The sequence below is a fragment of the Coregonus clupeaformis genome, unplaced genomic scaffold (genome assembly GCF_020615455.1).
Source record: "Coregonus clupeaformis isolate EN_2021a unplaced genomic scaffold, ASM2061545v1 scaf0278, whole genome shotgun sequence".
In the NCBI taxonomy this organism is placed as follows: Eukaryota; Metazoa; Chordata; class Actinopteri; order Salmoniformes; family Salmonidae; genus Coregonus; species Coregonus clupeaformis.
This window is the reverse complement of record NW_025533733.1, coordinates 344,421-360,000: the sequence shown is the minus strand read 5'-3', so window position 1 is coordinate 360,000 and position 15,580 is coordinate 344,421. Positions and strand designations below refer to the sequence as shown.

Sequence of the window (15,580 nt, the reverse complement as noted above, 5' to 3'; positions counted from 1 at the left end):
CAGCCACCCAGCCCTTCCCAGCCACCCAGGCAGCCAGCCCTTCAATCGCATAGCCACCCAGCCAGCCTTTCAGCCACCCAGCCATTCAGCCACCCAGCCACCCAGTCAGCCCTTCAGCCACCCAGACAGCCAGCCCTTCAGCCACCCACCCAGACAGCCCTTCAGCCACCCAGCCACCCAGACAGCCCTTCAGGCACCCAGACAACCCTTCAGCCACCCAGCCAGCCCCTCAACCACACAGCCACCCACCCAGTCAGCCCTTCAGCCACCCACCAAGCCAGCCCTTCAGCCACCCACCCAGCCAGTCAGCCTGCCAGACACCGCCACACTCACTGGGTAAATCTGAAATGGCACCCTATTCCCTAACCAGAGTACTTTTGACTAGAGGTATAGGGCTCTGGTCAAAAGTAGTGCACTATATCCAAGATAGGCTGTAATTCAGTCAGTCAGTCAGTCAGTCAGTCAGTCAGTCAGTCAGTCAGTCATCCAGTCAGTCAGTCAGTCATCCAACACTTCAACACTCAATCATCACACTATGCTCAGGATCAGGAAGGAAGCTCCTGTGACGTGGAAATTAGGCCAAGATGGTAGGGGTAAGAACAAACAGCTATTTATAGGCAGCTCCTACATCACCAGTAGCAGAAGTCTCCAAGCTTTTGACTGAGTGTAAAGAGGGACCAACCAACCAACCAACAACCCGTATTTCTCAGGATCACCTAGTTATAGCGCTGCTGTGTGTGTGTGAGGGAGAGAGAGAGAGAGAGAGAGAGAGAGAGAGAGAGAGAGAGAGAGAGAGAGAGAGAGAGAGCGAGAGAGAGAGAGAGAGAGAGAGAGAGAGTGGACAGAGAGAGAAAGAGAGATAGAAAGAGAAAGAGAGGGAGAGAGGGGACAGAGGGAGAGAGAGACAGAGACAGAGAGAGAGAGAGAGAGAGACAGAGACAGAGAGCGAGAGAGAGAGATAGAGAGAGAAAGTAATTTGAGAGAGAGAGAAAGCAATTTGAGAGAGATAGACAGAGAGAGAGAAAGTGTGAGAGAGAGAGAGAGAGAAAGCAATTTGAATTTTAGAGAGAGAGAGAGAGCGTGAAATCTATTTGAAAGAGAGAGAGAGAGCGAGAGAGAGAGAGAGAGAGAGAGAGAGAGAGAAAGAGAAAGAGAAAGAGAAAGAGAAAGAGAAAGAGAAAGAGAAAGAGAAAGAGAAAGAGAGAGAAGAGACAGAGAGAGAGTGAGAGAGAGAGAAGAGGGAGAGAGAGAGAGAGAGAGAGAGAGAGAGAGAGAGAGAGAGAGAGAGAGAGAGAGAGAGAGGGGGGAGAGAGAGGCAGAGAGAGAGAGAGAGAGAGATAGAGAGAGAGAGATAGTGAGAGAGAGAGAGAGAGAGAGAGAGAGAGAGAGAGAGAGAGAGAGAGAGAGAGAGGGAGAGTGAGAGAGAGAGATAGAGAGATTGAAGAGAGAGAGAGAGAGAGAGAGAGAGAGAGAGAAGAGAGAGAGAGAGAGAGAGAGAGAGAGAGAGAGAGAGAGAGAGAGAGAGAGAGAGAGAGAGAGAGAGAGCGGGTGAGAGAGGCAGAGAGAGAGAGAGAGAGAGAGAGCGAGAGTGGACAGAGAGAGAAAGAGAGAGAGAAATTAATTTGAATTTTAGAGAGAGAGAGAGAGAGAGAGAGACATGAAAGCTCTCTCTCTCTCTCTCTCTCTCTCTCTCTCTCTCTCTCTCTCTCTCTCTCTCTCTCTCTCTCTCTCTCTCTCAATTCAAAGGACTTTATTGGCATTGGAAATATGTTTACATTGCCAAAACAAGTGAAATAGATGATAAACAAAAGTGAAATAAACAATCAAAAATGAACAGTAAACATTACACTCACAAAAGTTTCAAAGGAATAGAAACATTTAAAATGTCATTTTATGGCTATGTACGGTCGTGGTCAAAAGTTTTGAGAATGACACAAATATTAATTTTCACAAAATCTGCTGCCTCAGTTTTTATGATGGCAATTTGCATATACTCCAGAATGTTATGAAGAGTGATCCGATGAATTGCAATTAATTGCAAAGTCCCTCTTTGCCATGAAAATGAACTTAATCCCCAAAAAACATTTCCACTGCATTTCAGCCCTGCCACAAAAGGACCAGCTGACATCATGTCAGTGATTCTCTCGTTAACACAGGTGAGAGTGTTGACGAGGACAAGGCTGGAGATCACTCTGTCATGCTGATTGAGTTAGAATAACAGATTGGAAGCTTTAAAAGGAGGGTGGTGCTTGAAATCATTGTTCTTCCTCTGTTAACCATGGTTACCTGCAAGGAAACACATAGCCATCATCATTGCTTTGTACAAAAAGGGCTTCACAGGCAAGGATATTGCTGCTAGTAAGATTGCACCTAAATCAACCATTTATCGGATCATCAAGAACTTCAAGGAGAGAGGTTCAATTGTTGTGAAGAAGGCTTCAGGGCGGCCAAGAAAGTCCAGCAAGCGCCAGGACCGGGATTCAGCTGCGGGATCGGGGCACCACCAGTGCAGAGCTTGCTCAGGAATGGCAGCAGGCAGGTGTGAGTGCATCTGCACGCACAGTGAGGCGAAGACTTTTGGAGGATGGCCTGGTGTCAAGAAGGGCAGCGAGGAAGCCACTTCTCTCCAGGAAAAACATCAGGGACAGACTGATATTCTGCAAAAGGTACAGGGATTGGTCTGCTGAGGACTGGGGTAAAGTCATTTTCTCTGATGAATCCCCTTTCCGATTGTTTGGGTATCCAGAAAAAAAGCTTGTCCGGAGAAGACAAGGTGAGCGCTACCATCAGTCCTGTGTCTTGCCAACAGTAAAGCATCCTGAGACCATGCATGTGTTAGGTTTGCTTCTCAGCCAAGGGAGTGGGCTCACTCACAATTTTGCCTAAGAACACAGCCATGAATAAATAATGGTACCAACACATCCTCCGAGAGCAACTTCTCCCAACCATCTAAGAACAGTTTGGTGACGAACAATGCCTTTTCCAGCATGATGGAACCACCTTGCCATAAGGCAAAAGTGACAACTAAGTGGTTCGGGGAACAAAACATCGACATTTTGGGTCCATGGCCAGGAAACTTCCCAGACCTTAATCCCATTGAGTACTTGAGGTCAATCCTCAAGAGGCGGGTGGACAAACAAAAACCCACAAATTCTGACAAACTCCAAGCATTGATTATGCAAGAATGGGCTGCCATCAGTCAGGATGTGGCCCAGAAGTTAATTGACAGCATGCCAGGGCGGATTGCAGAGGTCTTGAAAAAGAAGGGTCAACACTGCAAATATTGACTCTTTGCATAAACTTAATGTAATTGTCAATAAAAGCCTTTGACACTTATGGAATGCTTGTAATTATACTTCAGTATACCATAGTAACATCTGACAAAAATATCTAAAAACACTGAAGCAGCAAAGCGTTCTAGTTTGCTCTGTTTTTTGGTTAATTCTTTCCAATGTGTCAAGTAATAATCTTTTTGTTTTCTCATGATTTGGTTGGATCTAATTGTGTTGCTGTCCTGGGGCTCTGTGGGGTCTGTTTGTGTTTGTGAACAGAGCCCCAGGAAAAGCTTGCTTAGGGGACTCTTCTCTAGGTTAATCTCTCTGTAGGTGATGGCTTTGTTATGGAAGGTTTGGGAATCGCTTCCTTTTAGATGGTTTTAGAATTTAATGGCTCTTTTATGGGTTTTGAAAATTAGCGGGTATCGGCCTAATTCTGCTCTGCATGCATTATTTAGTGTTTTACTTTGTACACCAAATATGTTTTTGCAGAATTCTGCATGCAGAGTCTCAATTTGGTGTTTGTCCCATTTTGTGAATTTTGGTTGGTGAGCAGACTCCAGACCTCACAACCATTAAGGGCAATGGGTTCTATAACTGATTCAAGTCGTTTTATAGTCAGATCCTAATTGGGATGTAAAATTGTATGTTGCTTTTGATGGCGTAGAAGGCCATTCTTGCCTTGTCTCTCAGGTCGTTCACAGATTTGTGGAAGTTACCTGTGGTGCTGCTGTTTAGGCCGAGGTATGTATAGTTTTCTGTGTGCTCTAGGGCAACAGTGTCTAGATGGAATTTGTATTTGTGGTCCTGGCAACTGGACGTTTTTTGGAACACCATTATTTTTGTCTTACTGAGATTTACTGTCAGGGCCCAGGTCTGACAGAATCTGTACAGAAGATCTAGGTGCTGCTGTAGGCCTTCCTTGGTTGGGGACAGAATCACCAGATCATCAGCAAACTGTAGACATTTTACTTCAGATTCTAGTAGGGTGAGGCCGGGTGCTGCAGACTGTTCTAGTGCCCTCGCCAATTCATTGATATATATGTTGAAGAGGGTGGGGCTCAAGCTTCATCCCTGTCTCACCCCACGGCCCTGTGGAAAGAAATGTGTGTGTTTTCTGCCAATTTTAACCGCACACTTGTTGTTTGTGTACATGGATTTTATAATGTTGTATGTTTTTCCCCCAACACCACTTTCCATCAATTTGTATAGCAGACCCACATGCCAAGTTGAGTCAAAAGCTTTTTTGAAATCAACAAAGCATGAGAAGACTTTGCCTTTGTTTTGGTTTGTTTGTCAATTAGGGTGTGCAGGGTGAATACGTGGTCTGTCGTACAGTAATTTGGTAAAAAGCCAATTTGACATTTGTTCAGTACATTGTTTTCACTGAGAAAATGTAAGAGTCTGCTGTTAATGATAATGCAGAGGATTTTCCCAAGGTTGACCCATCTCTCTCTCTATATATATATATACAGTGGTGAAAAAAAGTATTTAGTCAGCCACCAATTGTGCAAGTTCTCCCACTTAAAAAGATGAGAGAGGCCTGTAATTTTCATCATAGGTACACGTCAACTATGACAGACAAAATGAGAAAAATAAATCCAGAAAATCACATTGTAGGATTTTTAATGAATTTATTTGCAAATTATGGTGGAAAATAAGTATTTGGTCATTAACAAAAGTTTCTCAATACTTTGTTATATACCCTTTGTTGGCAATGACACAGATCAAACATTTTCTGTAAGTCTTCACAAGGTTTTCACACACTGTTGCTGGTATTTTGGCCCATTCCTCCATGCAGATCTCCTCTAGAGCAGTGATGTTTTGGGGCTGTCGCTGGGCAACACGGACTTTCAACTCCCTCCAAAGATTTTCTATGGGGTTGAGATCTGGAGACTGGCTAGGCCACTCCAGGACCTTGAAATGCTTCTTACGAAGCCACTCCTTCGTTGCCCGGGCGGTGTGTTTGGGATCATTGTCATGCTGAAAGACCCAGCCACGTTTCATCTTCAATGCCCTTGCTGATGGAAGGAGGTTTTCACTCAAAATCTCACGATACATGGCCCCATTCATTCTTTCCTTTACACGGATCAGTCGTCCTGGTCCCTTTGCAGAAAAAACAGCCCCAAAGCATGATGTTTCCACCCCCCATGCTTCACAGTAGGTATGGTGTTCTTTGGATGCAACTCAGCATTCTTTGTCCTCCAAACACGACGAGTTGAGTTTTTACCAAAAAGTTCTATTTTGGTTTCATCTGACCATATGACATTCTCCCAATCCTCTTCTGGATCATCCAAATGCACTCTAGCAAACTTCAGACGGGCCTGGACATGTACTGGCTTAAGCAGGGGGACACGTCTGGCACTGCAGGATTTGAGTCCCTGGCGGCGTAGTGTGTTACTGATGGTAGGCTTTGATACTTTGGTCCCAGCTCTCTGCAGGTCATTCACTAGGTCCCCCCGTGTGGTTCTGGGATTTTTGGTCACCGTTCTTGTGATCATTTTGACCCCACGGGGTGAGATCTTGCGTGGAGCCCCAGATCGAGGGAGATTATCAGTGTTCTTGTATGTCTTCCATTTCCTAATAATTGCTCCCACAGTTGATTTCTTCAAACCAAGCTGCTTACCTATTGCAGATTCAGTCTTCCCAGCCTGGTGCAGGTCTACAATTTTGTTTCTGGTGTCCTTTGACAGCTCTTTGGTCTTGGCCATAGTGGAGTTTGGAGTGTGACTGTTTGAGGTTGTGGACAGGTGTCTTTTATACTGATAACAAGTACAAACAGGTGCCATTAATACAGGTAACGAGTGGAGGACAGAGGAGCCTCTTAAAGAAGAAGTTACAGGTCTGTGAGAGCCAGAAATCTTGCTTGTTTGTAGGTGACCAAATACTTATTTTCCACCATAATTTGCAAATAAATTCATAAAAAATCCTACAATGTGATTTTCTGGATTATTTTTTCTCATTTTGTCTGTCATAGTTGACGTGTACCTATGATGAAAATTACAGGCCTCTCTCATCTTTTTAAGTGGGAGAACTTGCACAATTGGTGGCTGACTAAATACTTTTTTCCCCCACTGTATATATATATATATATTGAACTGGGCAGCCCATCTCTCCTGCTGCTGACAAAAGATCTGGCCTGTATGTCTCCATAGCACAGGGATACGTCCTGTCCTCTCACAAAAAGACCTAGAATACACCAAGAGAAAATAGCTGTGCTTCAGGGTAATTCCTCTTACAGTACAGTGGAGTACAGTATAGTAGAGTAGAGTACATTAGAGTACAGTACAGTGGAGTACAGTATAGTAGAGTCAGCTGGTAGAGCACGGCGCTTGTAACGCCAAGGTAGTGGGTTCGATCCCCGGGACCACCCATACACAAAAATGTATGCACGCATGACTGTAAGTCGCTTTGGATAAAAGCGTCTGCTAAATGGCATATTATTATTATTATAGAGTAGAGTACATTAGAGTACAGTAGAGTACAGTACAGTTTTTTCCTAGCCACCGTGCTTCTACATCTGCATTGCTTGCTGTTTGGGGTTTTAGGCTGGGTTTCTGTATAGCACTTTGTGACATCTGCTGATGTAAAAAGGGCTTTATAAATCAAATGTGATTGATTGATTGAGTAGAGTACAGTACAGTACAGTATAGTACAGTACAGTAGAGTACAGTACAGTAGAGTACAGTACAGTATAGTATAGTATAGTATAGTATAGTATAGTACAGTAGACTGAAGGAACAGGTTACTGAAGACTGACACACAATGCAGGCCTTATTAATAACAGATAAGGTTATAGTCTGAACACAGTCTTAGAAGGTTATAGTCTGAACACAGTCTTAGAATGTTATAGTCTGAACACAGTCTTAGAATGTTATAGTCTGAACACAGTCTTAGAAGGTTATAGTCTGAACACAGTCTTAGAAGGTTATAGTCTGAACACAGTCTTAGAATGTTATAGTCTGAACACAGTCTTAGAATGTTACAGTCTGAACACAGTCTTAGAAGGTTATAGTCTGAACACAGTCTTAGAAGGTTATAGTCTGAACACAGTCTTAGAATGTTATAGTCTGAACACAGTCTTAGAATGTTATAGTCTGAACACAGTCTTAGAAGGTTATAGTCTGAACACAGTCTTAGAATGTTATAGTCTGAACACAGTCTTAGAAGGTTATAGTCTGAACACAGTCTTAGAATGTTATAGTCTGAACACAGTCTTAGAAGGTTATAGTCTGAACACAGTCTTAGAAGTTTATAGTCTGAACACAGTCTTAGAAGGTTATAGTCTGAACACAGTCTTAGAAGGTTATAGTCTGAACACAGTCTTAGAAGGTTATAGTCTGAACACAGTCTTAGAAGGTTATATCTTTATTTAACTAGGCAAGTCAGTTAAGAACAAATTCTTATTTACAATGACGGCCTACACCGGTCTTAGCTCAGTGTTTCCCAAAACCTGACCATAACGCCACAAACAACATCATAATTACTTTTTGCCTGTTGGGGAAAAGTCGAAGATTATACAAATCGTTGATCTCTACTCAACCATTGTTCTTTTGGCAATGATTACTGGCCAAGGGGTCTTCTTAATCCTATCGTATTTGATATCAATCACTATGTTGTTCTTCCACAAAGACTATGAGAGTAGTGTTGTCTATCTATCACTGGTCACAATCACCAGCTGTATGTGTATTCTACTATACAGCACTGAGGAGAGTCTTGGAGAGGAGAGTCCTGGACACACAGACATACACACACAGCCTCCCTGCTGTTCTAACCAGCCGTCTCTACAGCATATCTGCAGGGACACAAACACACATACATACACTGTGCTCTGAGCATTCTGGCATCTGGTCCTGCTGACTGGGTGCCTGGACTTACTAACATCAAATAACAGACTGACTGAGAAAAGAGAAAGAGAGGAGAGGAGAGGAGAGGAGAGGAGAGGAGAGGAGAGGAGAGGAGGGGGGGGGTAGTGTAGGAGAGGAGAGGAGAGGAGCGGAGCGGAGCGGAGCGGAGAGGAGAGGCTGCTTAGGAACCAACTCAGATAAAACCTGGAGCGCTAGAGCTTCTCCTACAGCTACTGTAAGTGTAACTGTAAGTGTAACTGTAATTGTAATTGTAAGTGTAACTGTAAGTGTTGCCAGTGTTGTGATTGCCTTTACATTATTGTTTGAACTCATCTCTGATTCTAGGCCTACACTCAGACACTTACTACTAAGACAGTGAACAGTTAGCATTTCCCATAGGACAACATGTGATCATTAGCCCTCATGCTAACACTAGCTGGGCATGTGCCACCAATGAAGAAGAACAGTCTTAGCTAAGCATCTGTGCATGTGCACAGTGGTTTCCCCCGCTCCTAAAACATTATTTTTCTCACAACAATGGTATCCATGAACGTGTGAGTTGTTGGGTTTTAATGAAAACAGGTGCCTGTTATGAGAAGTTCGATTAAATAGTTTTCCAACTTCTTTGCTACACTTCACACCCCGACATGAATTGTCCCGGCAACATGGAGAACAGCTGAGTGAGCAGGCCACGAAAAGAAATAAACATAGTCACACACTGTTCCCAAGCTTGTATGGGAGCATTGAAACAGAGAATGAGTAATGTGCTTTCTTTTCATGGGTAATGGAACATGTTGTTTGTACTCTGCTGCATCTTTTCAAGTTGTTAAACTGAACTTGGACTCGTTCGTGAATCAGAGAGACGGACATTATTGCTGTAGTTGTACTTTGGCCTCTGTACTCCTACTGCCAAATACTCCTACTCTGTTCCCATGCAAGCTTCAGAACAGTGTTTCCTACTGCCAAATACTCCTACTCTGTTCCCCTGCAAGCTTCAGAACAGTGTTTCCTACTGCCAAATACTCCTACTCTGTTCCCCTGCAAGCTTCAGAACAGTGTTTCCTACTGCCAAATACTCCTACTCTGTTCCCATGCAAGCTTCAGAACAGTGTTTCCTACTGCCAAATACTCCTACTCTGTTCCCCTGCAAGCTTCAGAACAGTGTTTCCTACTGCCAAATACTCCTACTCTGTTCCCATGCAAGCTTCAGAACAGTGTTTCCTACTGCCAAATACTCCTACTCTGTTCCCATGCAAGCTTCAGAACAGTGTTTCCTACTGCCAAATACTCCTACTCTGTTCCCATGCAAGCTTCAGAACAGTGTTTCCTACTGCCAAATACTCCTACTCTGTTCCCATGCAAGCTTCGGAACAGTGTTTCCTACTGCCAAATACTCCTACTCTGTTCCCATGCAAGCTTCAGAACAGTGTTTCCTACTGCCAAATACTCCTACTCTGTTCCCATGCAAGCTTCAGAACAGTGTTTCCTACTGCCAAATACTCCTACTCTGTTCCCATGCAAGCTTCAGAACAGTGTTTCCTACTGCCAAATACTCCTACTCTGTTCCCATGCAAGCTTCAGAACAGTGTTTCCTACTGCCAAATACCCCTAGTCTCAGAGCTGCCGACTCTCACGCTTTCGCCGTGTGACACACGTTTTTTGCCTGTTTTCACACGCACTCACGCCACACATCCAATTTCTCACGCAAAAAAATAAATCGTCCGAGACGCGTTCGTTCCTTTTTTCAAACTCCCCGACGGTAGATGGCGCTGATGAGCGCCACTGAACCATATGCGCTGCACCCCGAAGTTAGCGACAGAAGAAGAGATACCATTGCCGCGAAAGACAACAGGAGAAGAAACGGTCACTACCTCAATAAGTCTGATAAGAAGCTGAGCTGAGACTAGGTATGTAACAATGAAATGTCGTCCAATTGAGTACTCACTCTCTTAAACTTTAATTCTTGAAATAAATTATTTGTTTGTGCGTGTGAACATGATTTAGTGTGGTGAATGTAAACTCAGCTGATTTCTAACAGGTAAGATGTATTCCAAAGAATTGAACATAAATACAGGAAATGTGTGCAATAGAAGTAGGTATGTTTTTGTAACTGAGAGTAGAGTTATTAAACCAACATGACCATTTGAATTTTTTAAGGTTTCAAAGATGTCCCGTAAGAGACCTTTGCCAGGACAAAAGCGAAACCTTTTATTTTATTTAAAGAACCAGCCAAGTGAGAAAAGACAGACAAAACACACTGACGGAACAGCCAGAACGATTGAAAGAAACGACAGGACAACAGACAGAGGAGCAACACAAAGGACAGAGAGAGCAGGAGACAGGACAGACTGACAAACAAGCAGAGGAGCAACAGACAGGACAGATTGACGCCCATGCAGAGGAGCAACAGACAGGACCAATAGAACAACCAACAGGGCAGACAGAAGGAGACACAGAGGGACAGACAGAAGAGAATCTAACAGCAGGGCCAGAAGAGTCGTGCTCTGGCTGGGAGCAGCAACATATAGATCCATTTTCAAAAATGAGTGGACCTCTTCATGGCCCTTTATTACCAGAGGGAGCCTCAACACGCACTACTGGTGTGCAGTCTGCCGTATTGAAAACTCATGTTGCCACCAGGGTGTGACAGATGTAGTGCGCCATATAAAAAGCAAAAGGCCACCAAGATAAGCAACGAGCTCTCCTGTCCACAGCCACAATATCCCAATATGCAATGGCCGTTCCATCTGTTGGGGGTACGTTAAGGTATGATATGCGTAATGATTCTGTCAAGGTTCAGTCAAGAGTTTTGTGTTCTAGTTGATCACTGTAAAGTCATGGTTGATAGTTTTGACTAATTTGTGGTTTGTATTTCAGTGTAGTACAGTCCAGTTTTCTTAATTTGAGATCTTAGTTGCTGAATGTGTTTTTGACCTGTGCCCTATTATCGCAGGCGTCTATTTTAAATAAACGATGGTCTTTTGGGAGGATTAATCATTTTTTTATTTCTTACAGACAAGAAGGGCTGAGGTCAAAATTACAGCTGGGTTGGTAGTTCACAACGTCCCCCTAGCCTTTGCGGACCACCTGGGGCCTCTCCTAAAAGAATGTTTCGGAGATTCGAAGACAGCGCAGGAGTACAGGTGTGCCAGGACTAAGTCACCCTGCATTACCAATGAAGCACTCGCACCATATTTCACACAGGAGCTTGTGAAGGAGATGAAAAAAGCCCCGTATACCCTTGTTACGGATGGGTCGAATGACACTGGTATTTCACAAACTATTTGAGATTTTTCTCCTCTGCAAAACATGTGCTTTGTGTATTTTTTAAACATCTAATAACATGAACATCTGTATGATTCTAACTTGTCATTATAGGAGTGGAAAAGATGAACCCGCTTACTGTCCGGGTCTTCATGGGCAGCAAAGTTGTCCACCAGTTTTTAAATATGTGCTCAACAACTGGGACGAGATGTGGAACAGCAAGTGAGATCTTCACCAAAATGAACTCCACCATAGAGGAGCATGGCATCCCTTGGGAGAACTGCATTGGTCTCTCAGTTTACAATGCAGCTGAGGACATTGGACCACGTAATTCCATTGCCTCTTAGGGTGTTCCAGAAGCATCCCAACACCTATATTCATGGTTGTCCTTGTCATGTGGCACATAACACCGCCAAAGCTGCAGGAGTGGGATTTTTTTAAAGTGAGTTAAGGCCTGATTTATCTGTATCCTAATTACGTGCATTGACTGAATGTGTTATGATTGATTTATGCATTGCAGGTGTCCGGTTTTGATTTGGAGGATATGGTAGTGGACATCGGTTACTGGTTCAAGGGTAGCACAAATCGGAAAGGATACCTGACAGGTATGCATGTTTGATACTATTAAGTGTAATACTGAAATGCTGAGCTGTAGAAAATATATGATATGGATTTAATGTCTAAAACAGAGTTTTGTGAGCTCCATGAAGCGGAGTACATGGAGGTCCTCCTGCATATCTCGGTCCGTTGGCTAAGCCTTGAACGTTGTGTGACCAGGATCCTGAGGCTGTATGAACCTCTGGCCAGCTACTACAAATCTGCTAGTATGGTCATCAATTTTCAATTTCATTATGCAGCAACTACATGGATTGTTAGTCACATACTTGTATTAATGACAACCTCTTGTTTTGTGTTATTTATTGATTGATTCAAGATGAAAATCAGGCCAGGTTCAAGAGACTTGTGCAGACATTCACTGACCCCATGACAGAAGTGTACCTGCTGTTCTTCCAAGCCACCGTACCAACTTTCACTTCTTTCAACTTGCTGCTTCAGAGAGAGCAGTCATCAATATTTTTGTTACATGATGAGGTGGGATTGGATTTTGCTGTTTTTTTTCTCCATTCTGTGTTTCTTGCTGATATCTGCAGGGATCCTCTAAAACAGGTTTCACCTACTATTTTTGTAAATGTCTGTTATAGATGGTGAAATTCGTACGCAAGCTATGTTCATAGTTTATGGTTCCAGCAGCTCTGCAGTGCCATGAGGAGCCTTGTGAAATTGCCTTTAAAGAAAAGGCAAACCATTTACCAGGTTAGTATTTGACTATTAATATGATCAAACACTGTGATATGTGATATTTAGCCTTGTACCTTATACCGATATGCTGTATCTGTGACAGGAAGAAAGTTGAACATTGGGTTCACAACCAGGGCTAAACTTAACAGATTACTCGACGAGGGTGACATCACACCACAGCAGGTGGATTCATTCCATGAAGTTGTGTTGTGTTTCCTGACAAGTGCTGTGGACTATGCCCTTAAGAAGCTGCCACTGGAAGAGCCACTGATCAAGCACGCACAATTTGTAGATGTACGGCAGAGGGTTGAAAGTGACATCGAAGATGTCCTGTACTTTGTTGAAAGGTTCGTTTTTTTTCTCTAATTATTGTCTATCATCTTAGCTAAAATACCCTGTGTTTTATGATGAGGTGTGTTCACTCCTAAACTGCACATGAGATATTCTTTTGTGGCTGCTCCTCAAAGATGTGTATGAACTGCTGCTGGTTGATGACTATATACCTAAAACGTAACAACTTGTAACTCTACTTTCATAAATAGGTTTCCCCATCTCCTCCCATACCATGGGCCAGAGGAGCATGACCTTCTGGGTGAGGAGTTTCTAAATTATCAGACCATGCCAATGATATCCCTGCAGGATGAAACTGAAATGGAAAGCTTCTGGGCTGAAATGGCAACCCGGAAGCATAAGGTAAATTGTTTTTCCTTTTTTGTCTTTCATTTTGGCAGGTGTGGCTTGGCTACATCTGTTGCTTAAAATTGTTGCATGCATATATGTGTCATGCATGTTGCAAATTATGCATGTTTTTATCTGAACTTTGTTAATGGATCAACCTACAGTATACTTACAGTATTAATCAATCAAAAATCAAGGTTTATTTTTCCATTGTGTTCTGGTGCATTTTCCATAGGTGACAGGAGCCAAAGAATTCGAGAGTCTTGCTGCCGTCGCCAAGCTTGTCCTGGTGTTGCCCCATGCAAACGCAGATGCTGAGAGGGTGTTTTCAGTTGTGGGACTGAACAAAACCAAGAGAAGAAACAGCCTAGCATTGGATGGCACCCTGTCCTCAATAATGACCATAAAGATGGCCAATCTGGAGCCCTGCTTCAAATGGGAGCCCCCCTCCGATATCATCAAGGCCTCCAAGAAGGCCACAGGCCAGTATAACCATGCCGACAGATCATAGACAAGAGGCTCATTTGAGATGAGCCAGGTCTGCGCAGAATCGATCACCGGCGATCACTGCTCAATGTATGCTGGTTAGATTTGTGTCCGACTTGATCCGACTTTCTCTGACGTCATGCACACGTGGGCAACGATAACCTCATGAGATCAAGGTGGCCGCAGTTATGAGACGCAGGCAGTGCAATTGCTTTTCACCGACTGCAGGACCCAGGCGGACCCAGGACAAAATCTCACTCCAAGGTTTTTTGAAAAGTTGGCAGCTTTGTACTCTGTTCCCATACAAGCTTCAGAACAGTGTTTCCTACTGCAAATACTCCTACTCTGTTCCCATGCAAGCTTCAGAACAGTGTTTCCTACTGCCAAATACTCCTACTCTGTTCCCATGCAAGCTTCAGAACAGTGTTTCCTACTGCCAAATACTCCTACTCTGTTCCCATGCAAGCTTCAGAACAGTGTTTCCTACTGCCAAATACGCCTACTCTGTTCCCATGCAAGCTTCAGAACAGTGTTTCCTACTGCCAAATACGCCTACTCTGTTCCCATGCAAGCTTCAGAACAGTGTTTCCTACTGCCAAATACTCCTACTCTGTTCCCATGCAAGCTTCAGAACAGTGTTTCCTACTGCCAAATACTCCTACTCTGTTCCCATGCAAGCTTCAGAACAGTGTTTCCTACTGCCAAATACTCCTACTCTGTTCCCATGCAAGCTTCGGAACAGTGTTTCCTACTGCCAAATACTCCTACTCTGTTCCCATGCAAGCTTCAGAACAGTGTTTCCTACTGCCAAATACTCATACTCTGTTCCCATGCAAGCTTCAGAACAGTGTTTCCTACTGCCAAATACTCCTACTCTGTTCCCATGCAAGCTTCAGAACAGTTTTTCTCTCCTTGTCTTTCTTTTTCATGACTGTTCAGATTTGGGTTAGTGTGACGTGTAGGCCGAGGAGGGGGGTAAATACTACCTAGCTACAGTTATTGGGGTGACTGTTAGAGTCCTTGCAGGCACCTCAACACCACCACCTAAAAATTCCAGCGTCACTTCTTTCTCCCGTTTAGTTACTTGTTGTTATGTAGAAAATATGTGTTGGCTTATATAATTGAGGCCTTACATAATGGAAGCGTTATAAATTATGTTTTATTGATTTTTCTCTCAAAAACCGAACACATGAATTATCTGGTGCACTGCAGATTCTTTAATGTTTTAAGAACACTTCATTCGAGAGAGAGAGAGAGAGAGAGAGAGAGAGAGAGAGACAGAGAGCGAGAGAGAGAGAGAGAGAGACAGAGAGAGAGAGAGAGAGAGAGATAGAAAGAAAGAGAGAATGAATGAATGAATGAATGAATGAATGAATGAATGAAAGCTGCCTGCGATGTTCATGTCTTGAATTAGCAACAATAATCTCATCCCTTTAAATACGCAGGTCTGAGAGATCATTTGCACAGACGTCATCACACACATCCATATGGATACATAGATACTGTACATCACATCACAGGCTTCACAAAGTGGCAGGCAGCACAACAGCACATAAAATACCATCCTGTGTGTGTGTGTGTGTGTGTGTGTGTGTGTGTGTGTGTGTGTGTGTGTGTGTGTCTGTGTCTGTGTCTGAGTGTGTGTGTGTGTGTGTCTGTGTGTTGTATGTTTGTATTGAACGTCTACATTATTGATGATCATTGATCTATTATGAATGGCAATCCTCTCTG

The 15,580-nt window shown here is 43.4% G+C and overlaps 1 protein-coding gene and 1 long non-coding RNA gene across 3 annotated transcripts in view; one reads left to right on the top strand and one right to left on the bottom strand.

Annotated features, from left to right (window-relative positions):
• LOC121530948 (gamma-aminobutyric acid receptor subunit beta-2-like) overlaps nucleotides 1-15,580 on the bottom strand; it is a 71,075-nt gene that overhangs the window by 17,886 nt on the left and 37,609 nt on the right. The gene's annotated exons all lie outside the window — the stretch shown is intronic.
• On the top strand, nucleotides 12,008-12,618 carry LOC121530968. Its single transcript, XR_005994079.2, has 3 exons — nucleotides 12,008-12,210; nucleotides 12,321-12,478; nucleotides 12,589-12,618. It is a non-coding gene; the product is annotated as an uncharacterized LOC121530968 (long non-coding RNA).